Below are 21,944 nucleotides of genomic sequence, written 5' to 3'. Positions count from 1 at the left end.
TCCCCGCCCCGCTCTCCAGATTTCCTGTAAAAGCTTCATTTAGATCGAAAATGATATTTTCAGTGCGTTAATTAAGTACTAATTGCTGATTAGAAACATATTTACCAAGGTCTAACAACTATGTAACAAGTGATGTCTTATTACACCACCATTCCCTGGGAGTTAAACCTGCAGAAAGATTGTTCTAATAAGCAATTGGCATTTGGGTAATGTGCAGTTAGCAAGCCGCGGAGCCGCTCTCCCAAATGGGAGAAGACAGTTATTTATGTTAATGAGATGCCAGCTGATTATTAGAAACACATTGATACAGGTTTGGGCTGTGGTGTAACTGATACATATCTACTGCGTTCAGTAGCTGCGAAACCTCAATCAATGTGTTTCTCATAATCAGCCTGCATCTCGTGCACATAACGAATATCTCTGATGGGGAGAAGAGCTCCGGTTCTGGGCAGCTACCAGGAGACCCCCACATCCTGCCTTGCTCCCCTCTCTGCGATGCTGGGATGGGCTCAGAGTTGGGCTGCCGGGGGCTGGGGTGGGCTGTGTGGCTCATGGGGACCCCTGGCCACATGCAGCATCCTGCAGAGGGGAGGTCTGGAGTGCTGGGTGGCTCCCACTGGGAATCGGAGTTCAGTGAGTTCTGTACATCTTCAGTATTCAAGGCAAATGGGACTTTGGACATATTGGTCAGGGGATTTGTCACTTTCACATGGTGCAGAAGGCAGGGAGGTGCCCAACATAGAGGGGGCAAAGCAGCAGGCAGCAGAGGGACCCCATGAATGCAGCAGCACCTCAATTGGCCACAGCTCTCTGTGGCACCACCTCCCATCCCATGGTGCTGGGGTGCTTCTGCCCCTTCATTCCATGCAGCTGGAATGTGTCTGTGGAAACATCTTTGCTGCGGAGAGATTTGGAACAGAAAGGAACCCCCATGAGATGGTGAGAGGGCCCCTTCCCATCCAGAAGGGAGCGTTATTTTCAATGTGACCTTGTCCACACTCAGTCTTTGCCCAGCACTTCCCTTACTCCTTCCCCCACTGGAAAAGTAGTTTTAGCATCCCCTCTAATCTCCCTAAACCCACGCTCATGCACTAATAGGTACTTGCAAACAAAGGTATTTTTTCAGCCATTTCTGTGGCTCTTCTCTGGACCCTTTCCATTTTCTAGCAGCTTTCCAGAGCCCCGGCAGCAGAACTGGAGGCAGTGGTCAGGATGGGGCTTGCAGGGTCATCACACCCCCCACCCCAGCATCCCCAGCATCCCCAGTGCTGCCCCCTGCCCCTCCTCATCCCATGGGTGCCCCAGGACCACGTTAGTGGTCTGGGGGTGCTGGGGTGCACAGGAGCCAGCAGCCCTATGCTGCAGCCACATGCTGCCTCCGCCGCTGCAAGCCTAATCTCATTACCAAGCAAAATCGGGTTTGTTTGGCAAGATCTATTTCTATAAACCATGCTGACTGACACTAATTCCCCCTCAACTCAATTTCTTATCATTGTTGCCCCTCTTCTGCTGGGGCTGGGTCCTCCTTTGGCTTTCTCTGCAGGCAGCACGGGCTGAGGGCTGCCATCCCTGGAGCCAGCTCTGAGCCCCCCTACATATCTGGTGTTGGGGTCGTGATGTCCTTGGTGGCTACTCTGGGACTGGAGCAGAAATAATGCTTTTTGGTAAATTCACATATTTTCTTTAAAGAATTTCCTGATTTCATTCTGATTTTTCCTCCTCCACAACTGTCAGCAGCCGTGGGGATGTCAGTCCTTCTGAAGCAACAAATCCACGGCTTCATTAACACTGCACTCTGTTTAGCCTCATCAAATGCCATTTAGTCACAGCAGCTAAATCCTTGGGCACCAGTAAGTTCTGTGCCAGAATTTAATTCTCAAATCAAGAAGTCCAGAGCACAATAACCCTTCCTCGTGCAAGGGAGCTTTTGCACTCGTGGGAACAAGGATGGGCTGGGGGAACAGCACCCTGCTCCCAAACACTGAGCCCAGCAAGCACCGAGGGAGGGGCTGTCCAGGCTCAACCCGACAGGCAGAGAGAAAGCAGCTGAGGGTGAGGTCAGGTAGAAAGAAGAGACAAAAAAAAAGACATCAGTGGGGAAAAAAATCAAAAGGTATGAGAGCAAAGCAGCGGGGATGACGCAGGGCGCTCAGCCCGCACCTCATGAATGCCAGAGAGGGGCAGAGAGGGAGTTGTTTTATTATATTTTTTTTCAGCCCTCTTCCTTCCTTTAATCTTTGATCGGGAAACAAGCTGATTTTAATTAAAAAGCCCTCCAATTAATGCTGCCGTGGAGTTTTCATTTCCTGGGCTTCAGTAATTTGCAAGCCCAGGTTATGGAGGCTTTGTGTTCCCTCTTGACAAATAAATAACAACAAGCAGAGGAGCTCACCGGAGGGCTGGGCTGTTCCCAGGGCTGCTGGCTGCTCCCTGCTGCTGACATGGGACCCTGAGTGCCATGGGGGGACAGCACCCACAGCACCCACAGCACCCATCTGGGTGCTCACTCCTCTTCCTATCTCACACCCAGAGCACAGCTGGACGGGCATGAAAGCCCCGGGGAGAAAAAAAAGGATTGTGAAAACCTTTATTATCCTCAGTCCCATCTATTGTTAATGTGATTGTGAGCAGGGAGTGTTTGGAGAATTCATTTGTGATAAATATTTATACGCCGTGTTTTTGGGCTGTTATCTGCAAAGTGTGGCTGTTTGATCTGGTGTAGTGCTTTTTTTAGGTCATTTACATTCCCTTTCATAGGAGCCCTTGTCCGATAGCAGCTATCACATAATTATGTTTCTTTTGCTTATCCCTAATCCTGTCAAACCACCTACTTATCTCTAATTTCCTGTCCATTACCCTTATTGTTTGAGCTTAAATCTCCAGCACAGGACAGCGGGCTCGGGGGGCTCCGGGGCTCAGCAACAGGCGTGGGCAGCCTCCCATCACCAGCAGCCCCAGTGCTGGCACTGAAGGGCTCTGCTCGCCCACAGTGGGTAAAGGGCTGCACGGGGCACCCCATGCTCAGAGCAGGTGGATTCACACACAAGAGCTCATAGGAATCGGACCGCGTGCAGCATCGCACTGGGTGATGGGCTGCCAGCCCCGGGGATGCAGCAAGGCAGCGCAATGTGGGGTAAGCTGTGGTATACGTGTGGTACCGTGCTACGCTGCCATTGTACCAGGACGGCTCCCTGTGAGGCACGAGTTTGCGTCTCGGAGCCATCAGAGCCACGGGGACTGATCGTGTCCCACCGTCTCCAAGGCAACCTCGCGTTTGGATTTGAGAGGCAGGAGCAGGGGCACCGCAGGGGTGTCACCTCCTGGCCGCTGTGCGGTGCTACGTGGTGGCACAGCACAGCGAGAACAGCCCCTGCCCTGCCAGCCCCTCATGCCAGGCACTGGGCTGTGTGTTTTGGAAAGGTCCTGGGCTGAGGTCGCCTCTGGAGATGGCTGCTCTTCACCTCCAGGTATGTCACGATGGGGTTCTGATAGATACTGTGTCTGCCACAGAATCCATCGTGTGCCCTGCATCCCCAGAAAAGGAAGGTTACTTGGAAGCACCCTCCCCATATTTAGGGGAAGAATTCTCAGATAAAACAGCACTCATCTCAGTCAGCATTAGCCCCAGCTGGGGTACCAGCACTGCTTCTCTTTAAATGCAGTGAGGCAGAAGCAGTCTGGTTGATGAAGCTCAGGCTCCACGGTGCACATTTCCAAGTCACTGCATCTTCACACAGAGCTTCAAAGGTGAGACACAATCAGACAAACCCGGCTGGCTCCCCTGGCTGTGACCTGCACTCAGCCCCATCAGCTCAGCTCCATCAGCTCCATATTGCCGCTCCAGCAGTGACCACACCGATAGCATTTCGAGCACATCCTCCCCCATTAGTGCTGGCACACAGGGCACTGACATTTGTCTCTCCCATCCTTTTAGCTGCTTGCTGTCACCTCCCTGTGCCACGTGATGCTGGATGTGGCCACTCATCCCACCTGCCAGAGCTCTGTCCTACAGCCCCTGACTCACAAAGCCCAGGGCTGAGACAGCAGGACTCTGAGATGCCCCCACCCCTGTGCACAGCTGCAGTGTGAGGTCTCACCAACCTGGCAGGGATGCATCAGGGCCTGGGTTTAACCACCCAGGTGCTGTTCCTCTTCCCCTCAAGGAAAACTGCAAACCCAAATCTGGTCACAGGAAACCCAAATCTGTCTGAAATTGAAAGCTGGGGTTGGAGTCTGAGGCTCAAACTCACCTCTGGGAAGAGGAGAAGGCATCTCAGGGCTGGGGCTGGAGCAGCTGCAAGGCGCTGGGGCTGGCTGCCTGCTGGATCCAAGAGCCCAGTGTGCAGCAGCCATGCAGTGGCAGCTTCAGAGCACAGCTCTCCACCAGTTACACGGTCTCCTTGGCCTGTGCTGCCATACGAGACCCCTCTTACATCCCATAGCGCATCTTAACAGCATGTGGTTCATTTCCTAACCATTCCTTATTACAGGTGCTTTCTGCCAGATGCGCACCAGCTCCATGCCCACCATGAGTGGGGCACCGCGTGCAGCCCTTCAGTACAGCTGAGCTGTGGCCAGGCGCCAGCGCTGCCTATTATGGGTTTTATATTGGAGTTTTACTCCAGATAAAGAGACAGCCGCTGGGGAATCTCTGTCTGCCACTGATGCCTCAGCCTGACTGCAAATAAACCGCTCCTCCGTCAAACAAAGAGCACGCATCACCTCCACCGAAAGAACCGTAGGTGGCATGCAAGGCCAGCTTACAGGGACGCCCGCCACCCGCTTTGTCGTGCAGCCCTCGCTGTCTGCATTTCAATGACGCCGGGCTCAGAGCAGCAGCAATGCCAGGTGCTGGCTGAGCACCGCCGCTCCCGCTGCCACCACCGTCATCGTGCCGGGTGGGACATGGGAGGGACCTCGGGCTGCAGCCAGCACCTGGAGGACCCCAAGCAAGGGGTTTGGGCTTTGGGTGGGGAATGGGGATTGGTCATGCTGTGTTCTGCATGTCCCTGTGGTTGTTGCTTCTCTGCAAACCTGAGATGGAATCTGCAGGGCAGGTGGTCCGCATCCCATGGGGAGCTCCAAAGGACGATGAGACACCCAACATCCATATGGACAAAGGAGCTGCAGGGCAGTGAGAAGTGCCAAAGCAGCCCTGGATCCGTGAGATGGGCACTGTGGGAGCAGCACTGACCTGGGCTGCAGCAGTAGTTCAGGAGCAGCAAGACTTTGTGCTCCGATGTGCCCTGCCCGGGGCTGGCAGGAGGGCACCCCAGATCCACTCAGCCCCAGCAGCACCCAGGCTCTGTGTGGTGTTTTTCAGGGCTTTCCAGTCTGACTCATGCCGGCTCCCCTTGATGCTGGGCTTCTGACGCAGGCATGGTTTGAGGAGAGCAGCAGCTCGGTAATTAGCAGGAGCGGCTGGCCACGAGTGGGGAGACGGCGCTTTGCTTTGCCACCAGCCAGAGACCTCAGCATTTAAAGCAAGAGCTGGGGGGGCTTTGACTGCTGAAGTGACACTGAAAGACAGCAGATCCACATGTCCTCCAGCCACAACAATCCCTCCCAAAGGAAAAGCTCAGATATAAAAGGCTGCATTTATCTTTTTATTACCAAAAATGTGTATTGAGCAGGGAAGCTGTTCCCCAACGTGGCTATCCGCAGAGACTGTGCTGACTTTCCCCTCCTGTGCATGTGCATGCTGGGTGCTGAAAACAACTGCACCAGCTGCAATGTCTCCTTCACTGGGGATGCTGAGTCTCAGCTGTTGCACTACATGAGCTCCATGCTGAGCCTCTCCCTGCACAGCACAGCACAGCACAGCACAGCACAGCACAGCACAGCACGGCTGCACTCAAAATTTGAGATCACTCAAAAATGTACAAATGTACCCATCTCAACTCGCTAAGAAAAAACTGAACTAAAGCAATCCAGGGCACACTACAGTAAAGCCATGGCTTTTCTTAATCCTTCCTTGTTTTCAGCTCCCTCCTCCTGGGATGGGCAGGGATGGGGCACACCATGTTATTAGCAGGGCCACAGTTCCCATGCAGCTGCCCCAGTTGGAAATCCAATATCCTGTGAGTCTGACACCAGAGCCAGCTCCCAATAGATGCCTGCAAGATGTGGGTCAGAACATAGGAACTGACACAGCAAAGCAGAAACCAGCACTTTATTAATCTAAGTTAGAGAGCCACCAAGAAGGGGACCAGCACGCTGGGGAATTTGTGTCCTGTGCCCATTGGGATCACAAACAAATGCTTCCCAGATTCTACACCTGGATGGTCACAGCATGCCTGAAAAGGTCAGATCTCTGTGCTTTTATCCTCCTCAGTGTCTGCTAAGCAATTTCCAAAGCCCCCACAATGGGATCAGTGCAGCACTTCCATCCAGGCAGAGCAGGCCTTGCCCTGTGCTGCCTGCTGCCAGCTGCTGTGTGCCAGCCATGCAAAGGGATACATCTCTGCCAGCATGGCCCTGCCTTGCCTGGCCCCACCAGCCTCCTCTGGCCAGGACTTGGCATCGCTGAAGCCCAGCCCTTCCCTTCTCCTCTCCAAAAGCCTGCAGCTTCCTGCTAGGCTGCTTCCCAGCTATTTATAGAGCAGGACTGACAAGGTGTCCTGCAAGCAGCCAGCCCTGTGAAGCTGCTACCATGAGTGTGCTTGCTGGAACAGAGGGTCTCTTTGGTGCTGCTGCTGCCTGCACATGGCCCTGCATATCCCAGGGCCGGACTCACTCCAACATGCAGAGCCCTGCATGGTGCAGGTGTCTCCTTGCTGTCATACACCACTGGGTAAAAGCACAGAGTGACTGAGCCTGCAGCACTTGGCCAGGACTGTTCCTGCCTCACAGCAGGAGAGCAAAGTCCTGCAGTGTCCCTGTCTGTGCCACCCAGCACCTGCGTGCAGCTGCACCCCTTCCCAACACCGCCAAGGATGCAGCCGCTGATGCCCTCTGGAGATGCTCTCCTGTCCTCGCCCTCCAGCCCCAGCTCCAGCATTCCCACCCAGTCACAGCCCTGCATGGCCCTTCCTGGGAGCTGGCCAAAGTGGATTTCTCACCCTGAACAGCATGTGCCTTCAACACCACTCCACCCCAACGCAGCCCCTGCAGCTGCCCAGCCCTCTCCAGGCATGAGCACCATCCTTGTGACCATTGCTTGTTCTGTCCTCCCAAACATGAAGCACCTCCACACCACCAAGCAGGTCAGGGGGGCACGCAGAGAGCCCTTGGTTCAGGTCCCAGCTGCACAGGAAGATGTCGGGGGCCTTCCCCATGAGAGGAAAGCACGGGGTCTGGGCCAAGATGGGAATTAAGAGGGGGCTGGTTGTTCTGTACCTGGTGTGAGAAGCAGACACCGCTCCCCAGAGCTGTCAATCTGGTACCTTTCACCAGCACTAAAATTCAATTAGTTAAAACAACAACAACAACTGTGGCTCCAGACAGCTTGCGCCTAACACATTTGATCCCTTTTATTACTCAGCACTGCTCCAAGCCCAGCCAGCAACATCCTCGCTGACTCCCACTAGTTTCCCTGTTTTATTCTACCAGGATTAAGTCAACCCTACAAACTCCAGCTGTTTTGTGGTTGGGCCTGGATACATCTTTATACTCTAGCTACATTATTAAGTGGATTGTGGCCAAATTGACAGAGCTGCTTCGGGGAGGACAAGGCCATTCAGGTCAATGATGGTCCTGCCAGCTGGAGAGACACTCGGGACTCATGATTTGCTAGCAAAGCTCTGGACTGTTGTCTTAGCCTCACTTGATGTCTCGGAGGGGGCTTCTGTGAAAGCCCTGACTCTAGCAGGAATGTTTGATTTCTTGGCAGAGATGTGTAACAATCTGTCTTGGAGTATTGCAGGAAGATTTCGTGTTTGGGCGGTTTGTCCATAGCATCGCTTCATCGTCTGCTGCGTAATCCACTCCTTGGCCTTCCCTGAATGGAGGCTCCGCTGACCGCTGGCAGCCCTCTCTGCCCATAGCTGCTGGACAGGCTAGTCTGGGAGCACTGTGCCTGGGCTGGCGGAGCTCATGCTGCTCAGGAACCAGGCAGTGACACAGCTGAGAGCTCACCCAAAGGTGGCACGTGGCGTATTGTGATGCAATGCAACACACTGCCATGCAATGCAATGCAACGGGATGCGATGCAGTATGATCTGATGCAACGTGACGGGATGCGACACGATGCAAGGCAACACGGTACAGAACACAACAGAATGCAACATGATGCAAAGTAATTCAACACAATGCAATGCACGCATAAGGAGCATGGCTCTGCCTGTGCCAAATGGGAGGACTCAGGAGGAGAGTTAACTAAACAGAGAAGAGCATGGTTTGCTCCTAGGTTAAAGCACCCTTTGTGCTGTTAATGAATAGCAGCAGAAGGGTCATGCAAAGAAAAGGATGAAAGCTCCATCCATCAGTTCATTTGAAACAAGACTGTCTGTGTGATTTATGAAACCCCCTTGAATGCAGGGGGCTGCTGGGGGCTCTCCCACCAACTCAATGCAGAGCAGCAGCGGGCGGTTGGTCAGTCACCCCCTGCTGCAGCACATGCCAGAGAGTGGGCTCCTGGTCACACGTAGCCTGGTGGCAGCTGTGGACCCACCAGTGCAGGGTACTGCACTGAAATAACTCCTTGTGAGCAGCTCCTGGCATGACAGCTCTCAATCTGCAGTAAGAAGAGCTTATTTTGAAATGGTGAAATTCATGGTTGGATGTGGATGATGCTTAATGTGGGCAGCGCTCTGACTGTGGATGAGAACATCCCTGCAGAGAGTTAAGAGCCTCAGCAACGATCTGTTGTCCAGAGCCATTCCATGTGAAGCTCACACCCCACCTGGGTGCAGCTCGACCCCCCTGTGCACACACAGCCCTGCACACCCCAGGCAGGGCAGGGTGCAACCGATGCATGTTTACCTTCGGCAGTCTGCAAAGCTGATCCTCCTGCAGCACAATAACACTGCTTCCATGTGTGACTCATAGTTTTCCCCCTGCCTTGGTCTTGTAGTTTTTCTAATTACTGTGAGCTTTGCAACTGTGAACATGTAATGTTCCAGAAATGTGTGTGTGATTCACCTAACGCAGGGAGCGTACTTCCAGCCAAAAGGGACTCAGAGATTTTTTTGGCATCAGTCTGCTACCTGGAGAGCAGCCAGAAAAGCTCACCAAGGTCATTTCTTTCTCCTTCTCCTCTTCCCTGTGCTTCTCTTTCCCTCAGCCCCTCTCTCCCTCCCCCTTTTTCCTCCAAATAAGAATCAGGCAGCACCTTGTTTATTACTCATCAGCCTTCCCCCTATAAAAATCCCCCCAGAAACTCACACCGAGCCGCAGCTGCGCTCCTGCCAACTGCTCTCTCTGCGCCCTCCCCATGCTGCTCCGTGGGAGCACATCCTGCTCAGGGCACAGGGGCTGTTGGCTGGAACACGCTCCGGATGTTCCCATGGGACTGAGGAACTCAGCTTCCATCGGGATGTGTTCATGGAATACCCTCAGTACTTAGAATCTCCTGTAGGAGCTGTGTGCTCATCTGTCCCTCTGTCCTCAGCCAGCGGTCAGTATTTTGGGCAGCCCCAGCCTTAAGGCATTCCCAGCCCCATTCCCACAGTGGCTGTGGTGGGAGATGTTTGGGAAGAATCCTGTGCAGACAGGCCCCAGGATTCCCATTGCACTTGGAAATAATCTGGCATCCCACGAATTTTTATGAAAGCAACAGCAGCATTTGTGGCTGTTATCAGCTGTAACAGGTTAGCATCAGACATAACAGTCTGTGGAGGGAGCGGGAAGGGGGACATCAATTGTCACTGCCTTATTTCAGTCCATGGGTTCCATGCTGTCCCATAGGAGCATCTCAGCTCTCTCAGCACATCCCTTGAGAACACAGCAGGATGTTCCTGAGCCCTGGCTGTGCTCACATGGCAGCCACAAAGCACCCACATGGCTGGGTGCTGGAGTCAGAGCCGTTTTTCCATGTGGCATCAGTGCAGTGCCCTGGCATGGGCTCACGTGCTCCCATCCCACTCGCCCCCCCATGTAAGCCAGGGCCAAGAGTCTCACCCTTTGCATTCTGCCAAATCCTTCCCCAGTGTAGGACTCCACAGTGCTGATGACCCCAGAGCCCTCAGACCCAAAGCCATCAGAGGAGCAGTTAAGGGTGGCATGTGAGGAACTCCGGCACTCCCAGGGAGCAGATGTGAAAGGCTTTCATCTGCTTCCTCCATGCTTTCAGCAGCTGGGATACAAATGACAAGGAGTTTGTGACACAAATCCCGGAGCTGGCAAACAAACACCAAGAGTACAGCTGGTCCCATGGCCTTGGCCATGAGCTGTGGCTCAAAGCACATTCTTGCAACACGCACTTTCTGGGTCGAGCGGTGCGTGTCCGCGGTTACGCTGCAGTGTGAGCACGGGGGATGCTATGGGACATCTCCCCCAGCAGCATTTTGCTGAATTCTTCATCTCTGAGATCACAGATCAAGGCAGAGTTTAAAGCAGTGGCCAGATCACTGTTTCACGGACCTAGAACAAATACACTAAAAGCTTCCCCTGTGTGTGTGCAGATTAAGTCGTTAATGAATATTTTTGCTAAGCATAAGAAATCTGGCCGGCCTGGGAGCTCAGCTCAGCCAAGATGTGGGAGATTTGGCGGAGCAGCCTCAGCACAGCAGCAGTGGGGCCTCAGGCACTGCACGGCGTGGTGAGTGCACTGGGCAGCCCTGCGTTGCTGCTAAGTGGGCAGGAATGTGGTCCTGCGTATTGCTGGGGGCTGCAAAGCATTGCAGGAAAACTTCCATGCATCCTGAGGGAGTGTGCTTGTGTGTGTGTGCATGCAGACAGGGGTGAGAGCTGTGCTGAGAAAATCCATGAGCACTGCTGGTTCCTGCCTGCTGTATGGGGCAGTGGGGCTGTGCTGTGGGGAGGGCAGGGGGCAATGGGCTCTGTTCTCAGTGTCTGCTGAATGGGTCTGAAAAAAGGTGAAGAAGAAAGAATTTAAAACCATCATGGTATGACAGTAACCTTCCCTGCCTCACGTTTTCCAGGAATGGTGCTCAGGCAGCTTTACAGATGTTAATTAAGACTCGTGCCCTTCCCCGGGGATGCACTGAGGTATTACAAATAATAGTATTAGCAGGAGTATCGGTACAGACAAATTAATTAAGGGTAATATCTTAAAGGCAGAAGGCTGCTGGGTCATGCTGCTGGCTGGATGATGGGGAGGAACGGCCCTGCAGGGTGAGGGCAGCGCGTGCAGGGAGCAGCAGCTGCACTGAATGGTGCAGGTGCGTCAGGAGGGGTGCAATAGAGGGGCTTTCCCTGCTCTTCTCACCACAGGGCAAGGAGAGCACAGCAGGTGCTGACCCCATCAGCCAGTACTGTGGGATGCTGCCCTCCCAACCCCCGGAGCAGTCCCAGCCCCGCCGGATGCTTTTCAGCCAGTTGTGTTTGGCCTTGGTCAGAGGGAGGATGCGGCCGTGGGCAGCCCAAGGATCAGCCCGGCAGTGACTGCACACTGAGTTATTTTGGGAAGCCAGCTCTTTGTGTGTCACACTGCTCCTCGTGTCTAGAAAGAGCCACCAAGAACACTGGGGAAAAAATATTGCGGAGTGATGCATTTAATATGGGATATGACCTGGTCTGATTTCCTGTGATTCTGCCACTCCAGGCTACCGGCACTGAGCTGGGGAGGCACTGCCGGCCAGTGGCTGTGGGACAATGGCCGGAGTGCCATCCGTGCCAACACCGTATCTGATCCTGCAAGGAAAGAGGGGTTCCTGCAGTCCCCAGATAGGGCTGTGCATTGTTTGAGCCGTTTATATCCATGCAGGTTTGGCAGCCAAGGTCCTTGGGATATTGGGTGAGGCAACTCCTGTTGTTGTAGACATCACTTCCATTTTCCTTCCTCTTCTTCCTTTAAAACAAAGCCATTATCACTGCCCTGATCTTGCTCCTGAAGGGGGATGAGGAGGGGCTCATGCTGCCCGTGGAAGCCTTCCCAATCCCGGCACGCTCGTTTGTCACCTGGGAGCAGTGACAGTGCAGCGTGTGCTGGGGCGCACGGCGAGGCCACTAGGCTGCATTCTTGGAGCATTGCTGAGAAAGTCTGTGGCTTCTTCAGGGAGGCTGCAAAGAAGGGAGACGGTCTAACAGAGCCAAGTTCTAGTATGGCCAAAGAGACCACAAACAGATGGTCTGTGTGGATGTGTGGTGGGATGAAGGGGAGGAATTGTGCATCTCCAGAGAAGGTAATGACCTGGTCGGGGTACCTGGGTGGAGCTGCACAGAGCAGTGCTAACGGGAGCAGGTCACTTGTCAGCTGCTGCTGGAAAGAGAAGCAGCACATCACTGGAGGTATCTGAGCACAGCCTTGGCCAAGGCCCTAGGAGAGACATTCCAGACCCCTACTCCAGCACCAGAAGAGCATGAGCTAAAGACCACTTGGAGAAATAATGCTTTCAGGAACGCACCCTGGCACAGATAATTAGTGCGGACAGCCCTGCCTGGCTGCACCTCTGCCTGCTCCAGGAGCCCCGGTGCTTGCAGGCTGTAGCAGCCACCATGCAGCAGACCCAGCCCTGCAGCTCCATGGCCAGGAATTGTTTCCCACGGTGTCTACAGGCACCCATGGGTGGAAGCTGACTGCCCCCAGCACTGCCCTTGTCCATCCGCAATGCACGCACAGCCACAGAATGCAGACCGGCCCCTTTTTCCGTCCTAAACTCCTCAGTGCATGCGTTCCTCTGGAGCTGCTGTTTTGTTCATCACTCCTCTTCCAGCATGTTCCCAGAGTGTGCTCAGCCCTTACTAATTAAAGCAAAGGCAAGGAGAGGCAACGATCTGTGCGTGGAGCAGACATGCAGAAGCATGGATGCTGTGAGTCAGGGAACGCTCCTTGCCAATTCTTCACATATGCTTTTGTACTCACTCATTGTTTGGCTTCTTTATATTTTTCCCAAAGAGTTAAGCAGATGGATGGGAGTGCTCCCTGCGCATACCCATGATTATGCTGAGCTGTAGGAAACCTGCTCGGGGCATCGCTGTGGGGCTGGGCAGAGTATGCAGAGCGGCAGGCAGTGGGGTCCTGCTTTGCTCGCAGCACGTGTGGGCAGGGCAATGGCAGCAGACGAGCAGCTGGCTGGGAGAGCGGTGGTCCACATCAGATGCAAGCCACAGAGGCCAGGGAAACCAAAGCTATGTCATGGCTGGAATGGATCCTGCTGCTTGTGGTGAGAAGCTGTGCAGCTGTGTCCTGTGAGGGAGTGCAGGCTGCAGAAGGGGCTTTGCCTAAGGAGTCCTTTGTGCCCCCAGGTAGCATTATCAGTGCAGCAGAAGAGGGTCCTCAGCACCCTGCAGAGCATCATCACAGCCTCTCACACTTTTCCCACTGCCCCCCCCTTCAAAAGCAGCTTTGGGTACCCTCACCTCATCCAATACCACTCTCTACCTCAGCAGCAGTGCTGGCTGAGCCCTCATCCTCTGAGGTGAGGGAGAAGAGATGCACAGCATCCTTGGAGCCCAGAACAATGTCGCACATAGCTCCTGTTTGGGGACCTTGTCTGCAAAAGGCATTGCAGTGTAATAGAAGGCCCCGACCAGCCAGCTCTGCTGAGGCTGAAACTGCACACACAGGTGGGAGCATGCAGGCAGAGATGCAGAAGGCATGACAGAGAGAAATAAAGACTGAGACGTGCTGTAGCAGAAGAGACACCTCCAATTGGATCAACGTCAGCTCTAATGTGGAATCTTCCCCTCACACACATCTGTCTCACAGCTCTGGGTGGGCACCGGGCTCTGACAGCAGTTTTGTTCAGCAAGGTTCATGTAAAGCAGCTGGAAACAGGCCCTGCTCCTGCCCTGTGGTTGCAAAATGCTGTAACTGTCCGGAACAAAAAGCCAAATTTTCCTCAAAATGAGGGACACGTGACGATGCTAACACTCCCTTACCACCATTGTCACTGCAGAAACACATGCACCTCATCACTGCAGATTGCCAGGGAGAGAACAAACCATCTTCCCACACTTCATTCCAGAGAAGGGCTGCCAGCATTACCTACACGTGCACTGAACAGGTGGAGGGAGATGGCAGCGCTCAGATAGGGCACTGTGCTCAGCCTGAGGGAGAAGGGAGCTGTGTTTGGCTGCATGTGGGTGTGTGAACACTCAGCCATCGCCTCAATAATATTCCACTGTCACTGGGACTCTGCCCAGCCTGGTTCTGGTTTCTCTCGGTCACCATGGGAAAAAGCTCCAGGCCACCCAGCATGAAAACGCAGCACAGAAGGGCAGCGAGAGGGATCACCTCCCAGCTGGAGGGTTTTCTGAAGATAGACACGAACCAAGCTTATGCATTTTCAAAACTGCTTGGAAAAAAAAATCATGCTTTGGCCCAGGACTGCACTCTGCATCTCACATCAAACCTCAGCTGATACAGTCCGAAATGTTCGGTTTGCTCTCATTTAGAAAAGCACATCCATGGCTCCTCTCCTGCCTTGGCTCTGTATCCATCTCCAACAGCAAGGTGTGATGAGAAAACCCTTCATTCTGGCACGGCGGGTGCGGTTCAGGCAGAGCTGGGAAGAGCACAGAATCCCAGGGGAGCTGAGGTCTCTTAATGTTTTCCAGCACAATCCTTGTAGCAAAGATCTTTGCAGCCCTTCGGGTGAGCGGCTCCAACCTGTCAACCCCTGGGACTCAGCACAGGAGTCCCAGCTGGCACCTGTGAGCAGCAGCACCGGGGCAGCTCCTAAGGAATATGGCCCAGCTCAATGGGCTCCTTTAAGCCACTCCAGGCTGCTCTTTGGAGCCATTAAGACTTTCTAAATACCACAGAAATGCCAGAACATGCATCCAACGGCCACAAATTAATCAGTGCCGGCCAAGGCCAGCACAGCCTGCTGTGCACCACTCTGCTCACCGGGAGCTCCCAGCACTGCACTTCCGAGGGCTGGCTGTGAGCACAGGGCTGCTGCCCGCTGCCCCCAAGCACTGCCAGGGACCCTTGCCACAACCCAACAGATAGATTAGGTTAAAAAAGAAAAACCAGCCACCGAGTTTGCCACAGAGCACATGTGGTATTTATCCGTGGGGTGGAACACATTGACACAGCAGGGGGACAAGACCAAAATTCCCCAGGAATAAATTAGAAGAGCCACACACAGAGCCGGCCACCTCCTCCCCAAGCAGCCCAGTGGTGGCACATGGCTCTGACAAAGCTAATGGGGCTCTGTGAGAAGCAGCTCTGTGCAAAACTGTGTGGCACAGAAGAGCCTGGCTGGGGCTTATCCCTAACACCCACTGCATCCCTGCTCCACCCTGCACATCGCACCACGAGCAGTTCCTGCATCCTGCCCATGCACCCCTAAATGTAATGAGGTCCCCAGGGCAAGGCATGAGCTATCTGAGACCAAATGAAAAGGCAAGGAAATGCCTGGGGAAGGCCTGTGTGGGACACTGCCCCACAAGGACACATGAGCTGGGACCTGGTGAGCCTGTTCCATCTGCAGCTCCTCCATATGAGTGAAAAAACAGGGGGAAGAAAATTACAAAGAATGCGGGACACAGAAACAGAGCTGTTTCTAAACAGGATGCTTTTAAAGCCTTCCAGGAGGCATGTGCTGGTTCTTTAATCCCCATCAGTTCATTTATACCTAGTAACTTTTTACTGCTACCCTATTACATCAGGCCCTATAGGGACAGAAGATGGTGGTGGGAGAAACTCAGGAAGTTGGGAATTTGAGGGAGACAGAGTGGATGAGTTATGGAGGCCCCTCCTGTCACCAGCTCTGCTAGAGTTCAGCTGTGGGTAAAGCACTCAGAGGTCTGAATACTTCTCCAAACTTGCCCAGTGCCCCAAGCCAACACTGCTGGCTGAAAACCTGGCTGAGAAGTGCGCATGACTCCTGCTTGCAGCTGGCCAGAAGCAACAGGGGATGAGCCAGCCTAGCCAGTGGTGAGAAGAAGGCAAAAAGGGGAGAAAGAGCCTTCCCAGTTGCCCTGAAACCCATTCTTGCAGAGCTCTAGAGAGAAGAACCCAGGGCTCACGGAGGGTTCATTTATTTGCTACCTCGCTAAGTCCAGCAGTTCCCTGGGTCCAAGATCTCTGGTTTACAACCTCTGCTCTTCTGCTCCAGGAATTCTGCACAATAACAGAGCCAGGTTTGTGCTCAGCCAAACCTCTGGCACATTTGAAGAGCAAGGAGGGTTGCAAATGTTATTAATGCTGCGCGCACTGGGCTTAGGAACAAATTCCTCTGCAGAGTGCATCCAGGGCTGTCAGCTGGAGCAGACCGGCTGGAGTTCTGCTCCCAGCTTGGGGACCTCGGTGGGGCGATGAAGCCTCACCTTGGACAGAATGCTCCAGGAAGAGGGGAAAGAACAAAAGTCCCTCGTGAACAACAATAATCGTTGTCTTTTGTTTGGGTAATTGCTGTGCTCAGGCATTGTAGGCTGCAAGCAGGAGTCAGTCAGGAGGCCAATAGTCATCGCCGCCTTAACCAAAGACCTCTGGGGAGCAGGCACCACATAACCTACAGGGGATGAGAGCTCTCTGCACCCCTTTCCCCCAGAACCACGCACAAAGTATCCCCTATAAAAACGGGTCATTCCAAACAGCGGCAGTTTCTGGAATACCCGTTCGTTTATTCAAACACAGCAATAGTCAGACTCTGTCTCCCCATTTCCGCGGCTGGAGGAGGGCTGTGGGTGAGGGTTGGCACCCCGGCTCCATCCCACACAGCCCCAGGCTGGGAGGAGCGGATGGTCGCTGTGCACCGGGAGGAGCTGCCTGTCTGCAATGGCACGGAGCAAAGGGGATGCATGAGAAGCCTGCATTCAAAAAGAAGGGACTGGAGAAGGAAAGAAGGACGGAAGAAAGCTGGAAAGAGAGGAAAAGACAAAGAGGAGGAAAAAATCGGAGGCAGAAATGAACAGAAAAGAAAATGTGAGAGAGGCTGAGCCCCTTGCAGGGAGCAGCCTTGCCCTCACAGCCCTGCCGTGCAGCTCAGGCCTCCCCTTCCCCCTTGCAGAGCAGCAGGAATGCCTTTTCCCACTAGCACCATTTTGTTCTTGCTCTGGTTTTTCCTCGCCTGCTTTGTTCTTTCTCCTTACAAGCCATGGCTGAGGGTAAGCGCTAATTCCTTCCAGGTGCTGCGTCCTGACATCCTGCCGCTCCCTGCACCCCCTGCAGCTCCCAGCCCTGCCCCAGGGGCTCAGCCCTGCTCCTCCAGCCCAGGCAGCACCCAGGGTTTGGCAGCGGCCGTCTGGCCTTCAGCACAAGTTTGGGTGCAATGGTGACACCCCTCCCACCCGCAGCCACAGGACACTGGGCTCAGGGAAATGGGCAGAGCCACAGCGGCGTTCTGAGGGACGTACCCAGCTCCTAACATGCTGCATCAGTGCAGGCTGACCCCGGAGCTCAGCATCAGCTCCCTGCTCTGAGAGAACACGTTCTCATGGGGACCCTTCAGGGTCTGGACAAAGCTCGGAAGAAGCAGAGAATCAACATCAGACCAGGAAATAACATCCAGCTCAGTGAAATGCTTTGGCATCTCAGTGAAAGTTTTAGAGGGGGAAGAACAGTCGCTCAGGTTGTGGGCAGCAGTTCAGGACACTCACAAATGAGTTCACATGACTCTAATAAAAACAAACCCAGGTCAAGTCACAATAGGTGGTCCACATTATGAAACCCGTGGACCCAGCAAGACGGGTCCATAGGTGGGTGACACGCAGACCCTGTTCCATCGGCCCAAAAGGGCTCAGGAACACCCCCTGGTGTGAAGAACGGTGCTGGGGAAGGTTGCCTGGAGCTCAGCAGAGCCTCCTACCATCAGCATGTCTGAGCAGTTGGAAAGGAAGCACAATAAAAAGACCACTTAAACAACTCATCAGCTAAACAGCTGAGAAAGCCAGGCAAGAGGTCTGCCAGCAAGTTGGGGTCCTAATGTGTTTGCAATTCATCAGCCTCCTGCTCAGCTCCTAGCAAGCCGGCAAGGCTGGGATTCAAAGGTGAAATACCTGCATCTGCTCCCATCGTGTCTGCTGCGTAGTGCAAACATTTATGTTTCTCGGCATATAAAATAAACAGGCCCGTGTTCCAGGGAAGCCTGTCAGTGCAACAGCAGATACAATTTATGGTGTGTGAGCATGACTCCCAGTGCACAGGTCCAGGAATGGGGGAAAGGGAGCAGAGTCTCCTTACAAAGCAGACAACTCTGGCTCCTGCTTCGTTCTCCACCTGCAGAGAGATGTGGGGCAAAGGAGAGGACAGACAGACATCTCTGTCCTGGACTCCTGGAAGGCACATTTCTGGGCAGTGATTCTGACACAGGAGATGCACTTGGCTGCCTAGACTTGGGGAGGCACCTCCCAGCCCTCCAAAATACATGGGCACCCTGGGGCTGTGCCTTGCCTCAAGAGCACACATCTCCACGGGCACATGGGCAGCCAAAGGCTCCAGCACAAGAGCCACGGTCACTGCTGGGTGTGGGATGTAGAAAAGAGGATGGGAACAGGGGGCATAGAGGCTGCACAATCCCAACACAGCCCACAACACCCTCAGCATCCCTAACCATCCCTGGCTGAGCGGAGCAAGCAGCATTTATTGATTGCTATTACATCAGCAATGGCAGCATTTTGTGCAATAGTGTTGCCTGTTACCTACTAATACTGGTGATGCTGGTGCAGCCTCGTGCCTGGGAACAATGGCAGCAATTAGATGTCATTCCCTCACTGAGGACAATGTGAGAGAAGTGTTCCTGTCCAGCTCCTCTGCTCAGGGCCACACCTCCATGTTCCCAGGGCTTCAAAAGCAGAGCTGGAGATAAGAGATGAGAAAAAGAAACACACAGGACAAATGTGAGGAAATAAGGTTACTGGGACCAGCAAGAGAGACTTCCTTTATAAGCCTGTTTCCCATTTCCTCTCCCTCCTCTGAAATTATCTCTGAGCTCTTTTTCCCCTCTTCACTGCCCAATATTTAATTGAAAACGCAGATCTGTGGCGCAGAGAGGTGTTATTTTCGGCACAAGAATTGAGATATCTCCTAGCAGCTGTCAATCCCCGCGACCTCAGCTTCTGTGCAGACTTCACGGGCCATTTTTCCCCTCCTTTTTCTTCCCTTCCTTTCCCCCCACCTCCCTTTTTTTCCTGCAGCTGAGTTACCGTTCCATTGCTCTCCGTTGGGACTCCGACAGGAGCCGAGCTCCTCGTGGATGACACAGAATAATTGAGCCGTCCTTCTGCTGCCCTTCAGTCCCTGCCAGCACTTCCTCCTGCAAGTGGCAGCTGAGCAGCACCTGCACGGCACCGAGCCGACATCCACAGACCCACACAGAGCTCACAGAGCAGCGGTTCTGTGCACGGAGGAGGTGACAGAGGCGCCGGTTCCGATGATGAAAACATTTAAACGAGGCAGTGATCTAAGCAAAGAGGCTGTTGTCACTCTTGGTGGCTGTTATTGCTGCCCCTGGAGATAAACCACGAGTGGGGACAGCACTTCTGAACAAGTGCAGGGAGACAGGGGCGCTCCGTGAGGAGGATCGCAGCGCAGGTCAGCACGGGGCAGGGCTGGAGGCTGTGCTGTGGGGCAGGAAGCGCTCACCCCGCAGCCCCCGCTGCAGATGCCTCTCACAACACAAACAAACTCATTTCAGCAAACACTATGACTAAAGGTTTTGACTTTTCTCGTGGTTTTTGTTTTCCGTTCTTTTCTCCCCCCCCCCCCCCCCCCCCACCTCCTATTCATCCATTTTGGCATTAGTTCACCAGTGGATTTGATTGTCCCCAAAGTGGTGTTTCTGGTAAATAAACCATTGTCCACCTCTCTCTCCCCAGCATTAACCATGCCAACTTCCATTGTGCTGACAATTGATTCCAGGTGCTTTCAGCCTCTCTTTCCCAACACAAAATGCCTACACAACATCAATCTCAGTGGTTGGGGCAAGCAAAGCACTGCTCAGAAGCGCCCACAAAACCCCAGCCAAGCTCAAAGCACCACTGCAGCACATCAGAGAGTGGGGCAGAGAGGTGAGCACCTTCCTGCACACATCAGCTCCAAAACAATCCACAGGAGATTGGCAAAGGCTGCTTGTAACCAGTGAAACCATACTCTGTGCATGGGACACTGGAACACAATGGAAAGAAATATCCAACACAAACCATGCTGCCTAATCCCATGGATGGGGAGAGGGTCAGAACCCCACAGCAGCGCTTCCGGGGGCTCTGAGCAGTCACCATCAATTTTAAAAGCAGTATCACTTAATTACTTCCTAATTGTAAATGCAGGTGCTGTACCTGCGCTGAACTGGGAAACCTGAGGCAGGAGAAACGCTTTGGCCACTCAACTTAATGACTCAGGCTCTAAACCAGGAACGTTTAATTCCATTTGTGCACTCGATCCGGTCCTGAGATATTTCAAAGGATATCTGTGGTGCTTTAGAAGCATTACAAGGTGTTGTAAGTTAAAATGGGAAATGTCTTTAATTTTGGCTAGGGACCTTAAAAACACAGTGAAAAGCTTAGGTGAGACTTGTATGCAGAGCGGGAAACATGCTGCCTATAAAAAAAATAAATGTAAAAATGGAATCAATAGAGGTTAGATGTAATGGTAATATCTGTGCAAAGATGGTTTAATTGTCAGTTCAGAGGGAAATGTCAACTCCGCAGTGGAAATATTTACAGGAATTTATAGCAAGGAACTATTTGGCTCAATCTATGGTCAATGATTGAGATAATTGCTGCAAAATGAGATTGTCTGGCATTGAAAAAAGGGTCATAAGAGACAGCTGAGCTGCTAGAAATGCTGCTATCCAGCCTGCGCTCGTTAACTAACAGGGAGAGGATGGCTGGACTCGGTGGGAGATCACCTTGTCCACTTCAGGGAGATATTATCCAGGCAAGCAGCTTCTCTGAAAGAGGAAAAATTATTTCTGCATTGTTAGAGTGGGGGATTTGATAGGGAAAAAAATAAAAAAGGGGGTGGGATTGGCTCTGCCCCATCCTGAAGGAGGCTCCTGGGAGGCACTGCAATGCCCAAAGCATGCTCCTGCCCCACAGCTCTGTGCTGCTGCAGGGAAGCTGCCCTCAGTTCTCACCAGGTAGGGTTGGCACGGCTCCATGAAAAGGAAACAAACTGTCCCACACCCCTCTGCCACTGCTGCCCTGCTGACCTTTCTTCTGCCCTGTTGATGTGAGCACTCTGGGCTGCTAACATCACTCCACCCCCGACTCACCCCAAATCCATCAGGATCTCACGCATGCTCCTATATTCCACACTCCATATTCCCAGCTCCTCACGCCTTGCTTGCCTTCGTTCTGCACAGCTTCCCTCCTCCAGGCCACGCAACTGCCTTCTCACAGAGATGCTCCCAGGGAGAAGCAGAGCAACACTTGTAGAGCCCAATCCACCCCGATGTTCCCTGCAGCAGAAGATGGCCATTACCCTGAGATGAGCCTGAATTACAGTGCCTCACAGCAGAAGGTCAGCAGCACCAAGAGCCATACCTGGGGGCAGTGACAGGGGGCCTCTTCAGGCTGGCAGGGAGTACAGGCCAGAAAATGGCCACATTTCATCCTTTCTTCAAAGCAAAGTGGCTGCACATCTGCATAGGTGCTCTCACCATCCAGGCTTCCTTTCTCCCAGCACAAAACACCAGTGAGACCCCCCAGTAACCCAGTGATGAGCTAACAAGAAGCCCCACACCACAAGCTGTCTGGCTAGGGGAGGTCAGGACCACCTCCCCTGTGCTAAGCTTTTATCAGCACTTAATTAAAACTTGACGAGAAGATTAACACACAGAGAGTAGTTTTAATTAACTTAAAATTGTATTCAATTTTCCAGCTCGTCCCAGCATACCAGGCACCTGCAGATCCCAATGCAAACCTGGGTGGGGTGAGGCAGGGAGGTTCTGGCCCTCACCTGGTGTTGGGATGATAATGACCACTCTGCC

General features: G+C 53.3%; 1 long non-coding RNA gene across 1 annotated transcript; it reads right to left on the bottom strand.

Annotated features, from left to right (window-relative positions):
- Positions 1–15,659: 15,659 nt before the first annotated feature.
- Positions 15,660–19,662, bottom strand: LOC149916061 (uncharacterized). The gene is made up of 3 exons (XR_016471197.1): positions 19,159–19,662; positions 17,371–18,811; positions 15,660–16,873 (listed from the first exon to the last, which is right to left on the bottom strand). It is a non-coding gene; the product is annotated as an uncharacterized LOC149916061 (long non-coding RNA).
- Between the last annotated feature and the right edge of the window lie 2,282 nt (positions 19,663–21,944).

Source organism: Phasianus colchicus, chromosome 14, assembly GCF_987193195.1.
Source record: "Phasianus colchicus chromosome 14, bPhaCol1.hap1.1, whole genome shotgun sequence".
Lineage (NCBI taxonomy): Eukaryota > Metazoa > Chordata > Aves > Galliformes > Phasianidae > Phasianus > Phasianus colchicus.
Note: the sequence above shows the minus strand (reverse complement) of the source record. Positions and strands in the feature narration are given on the sequence as shown.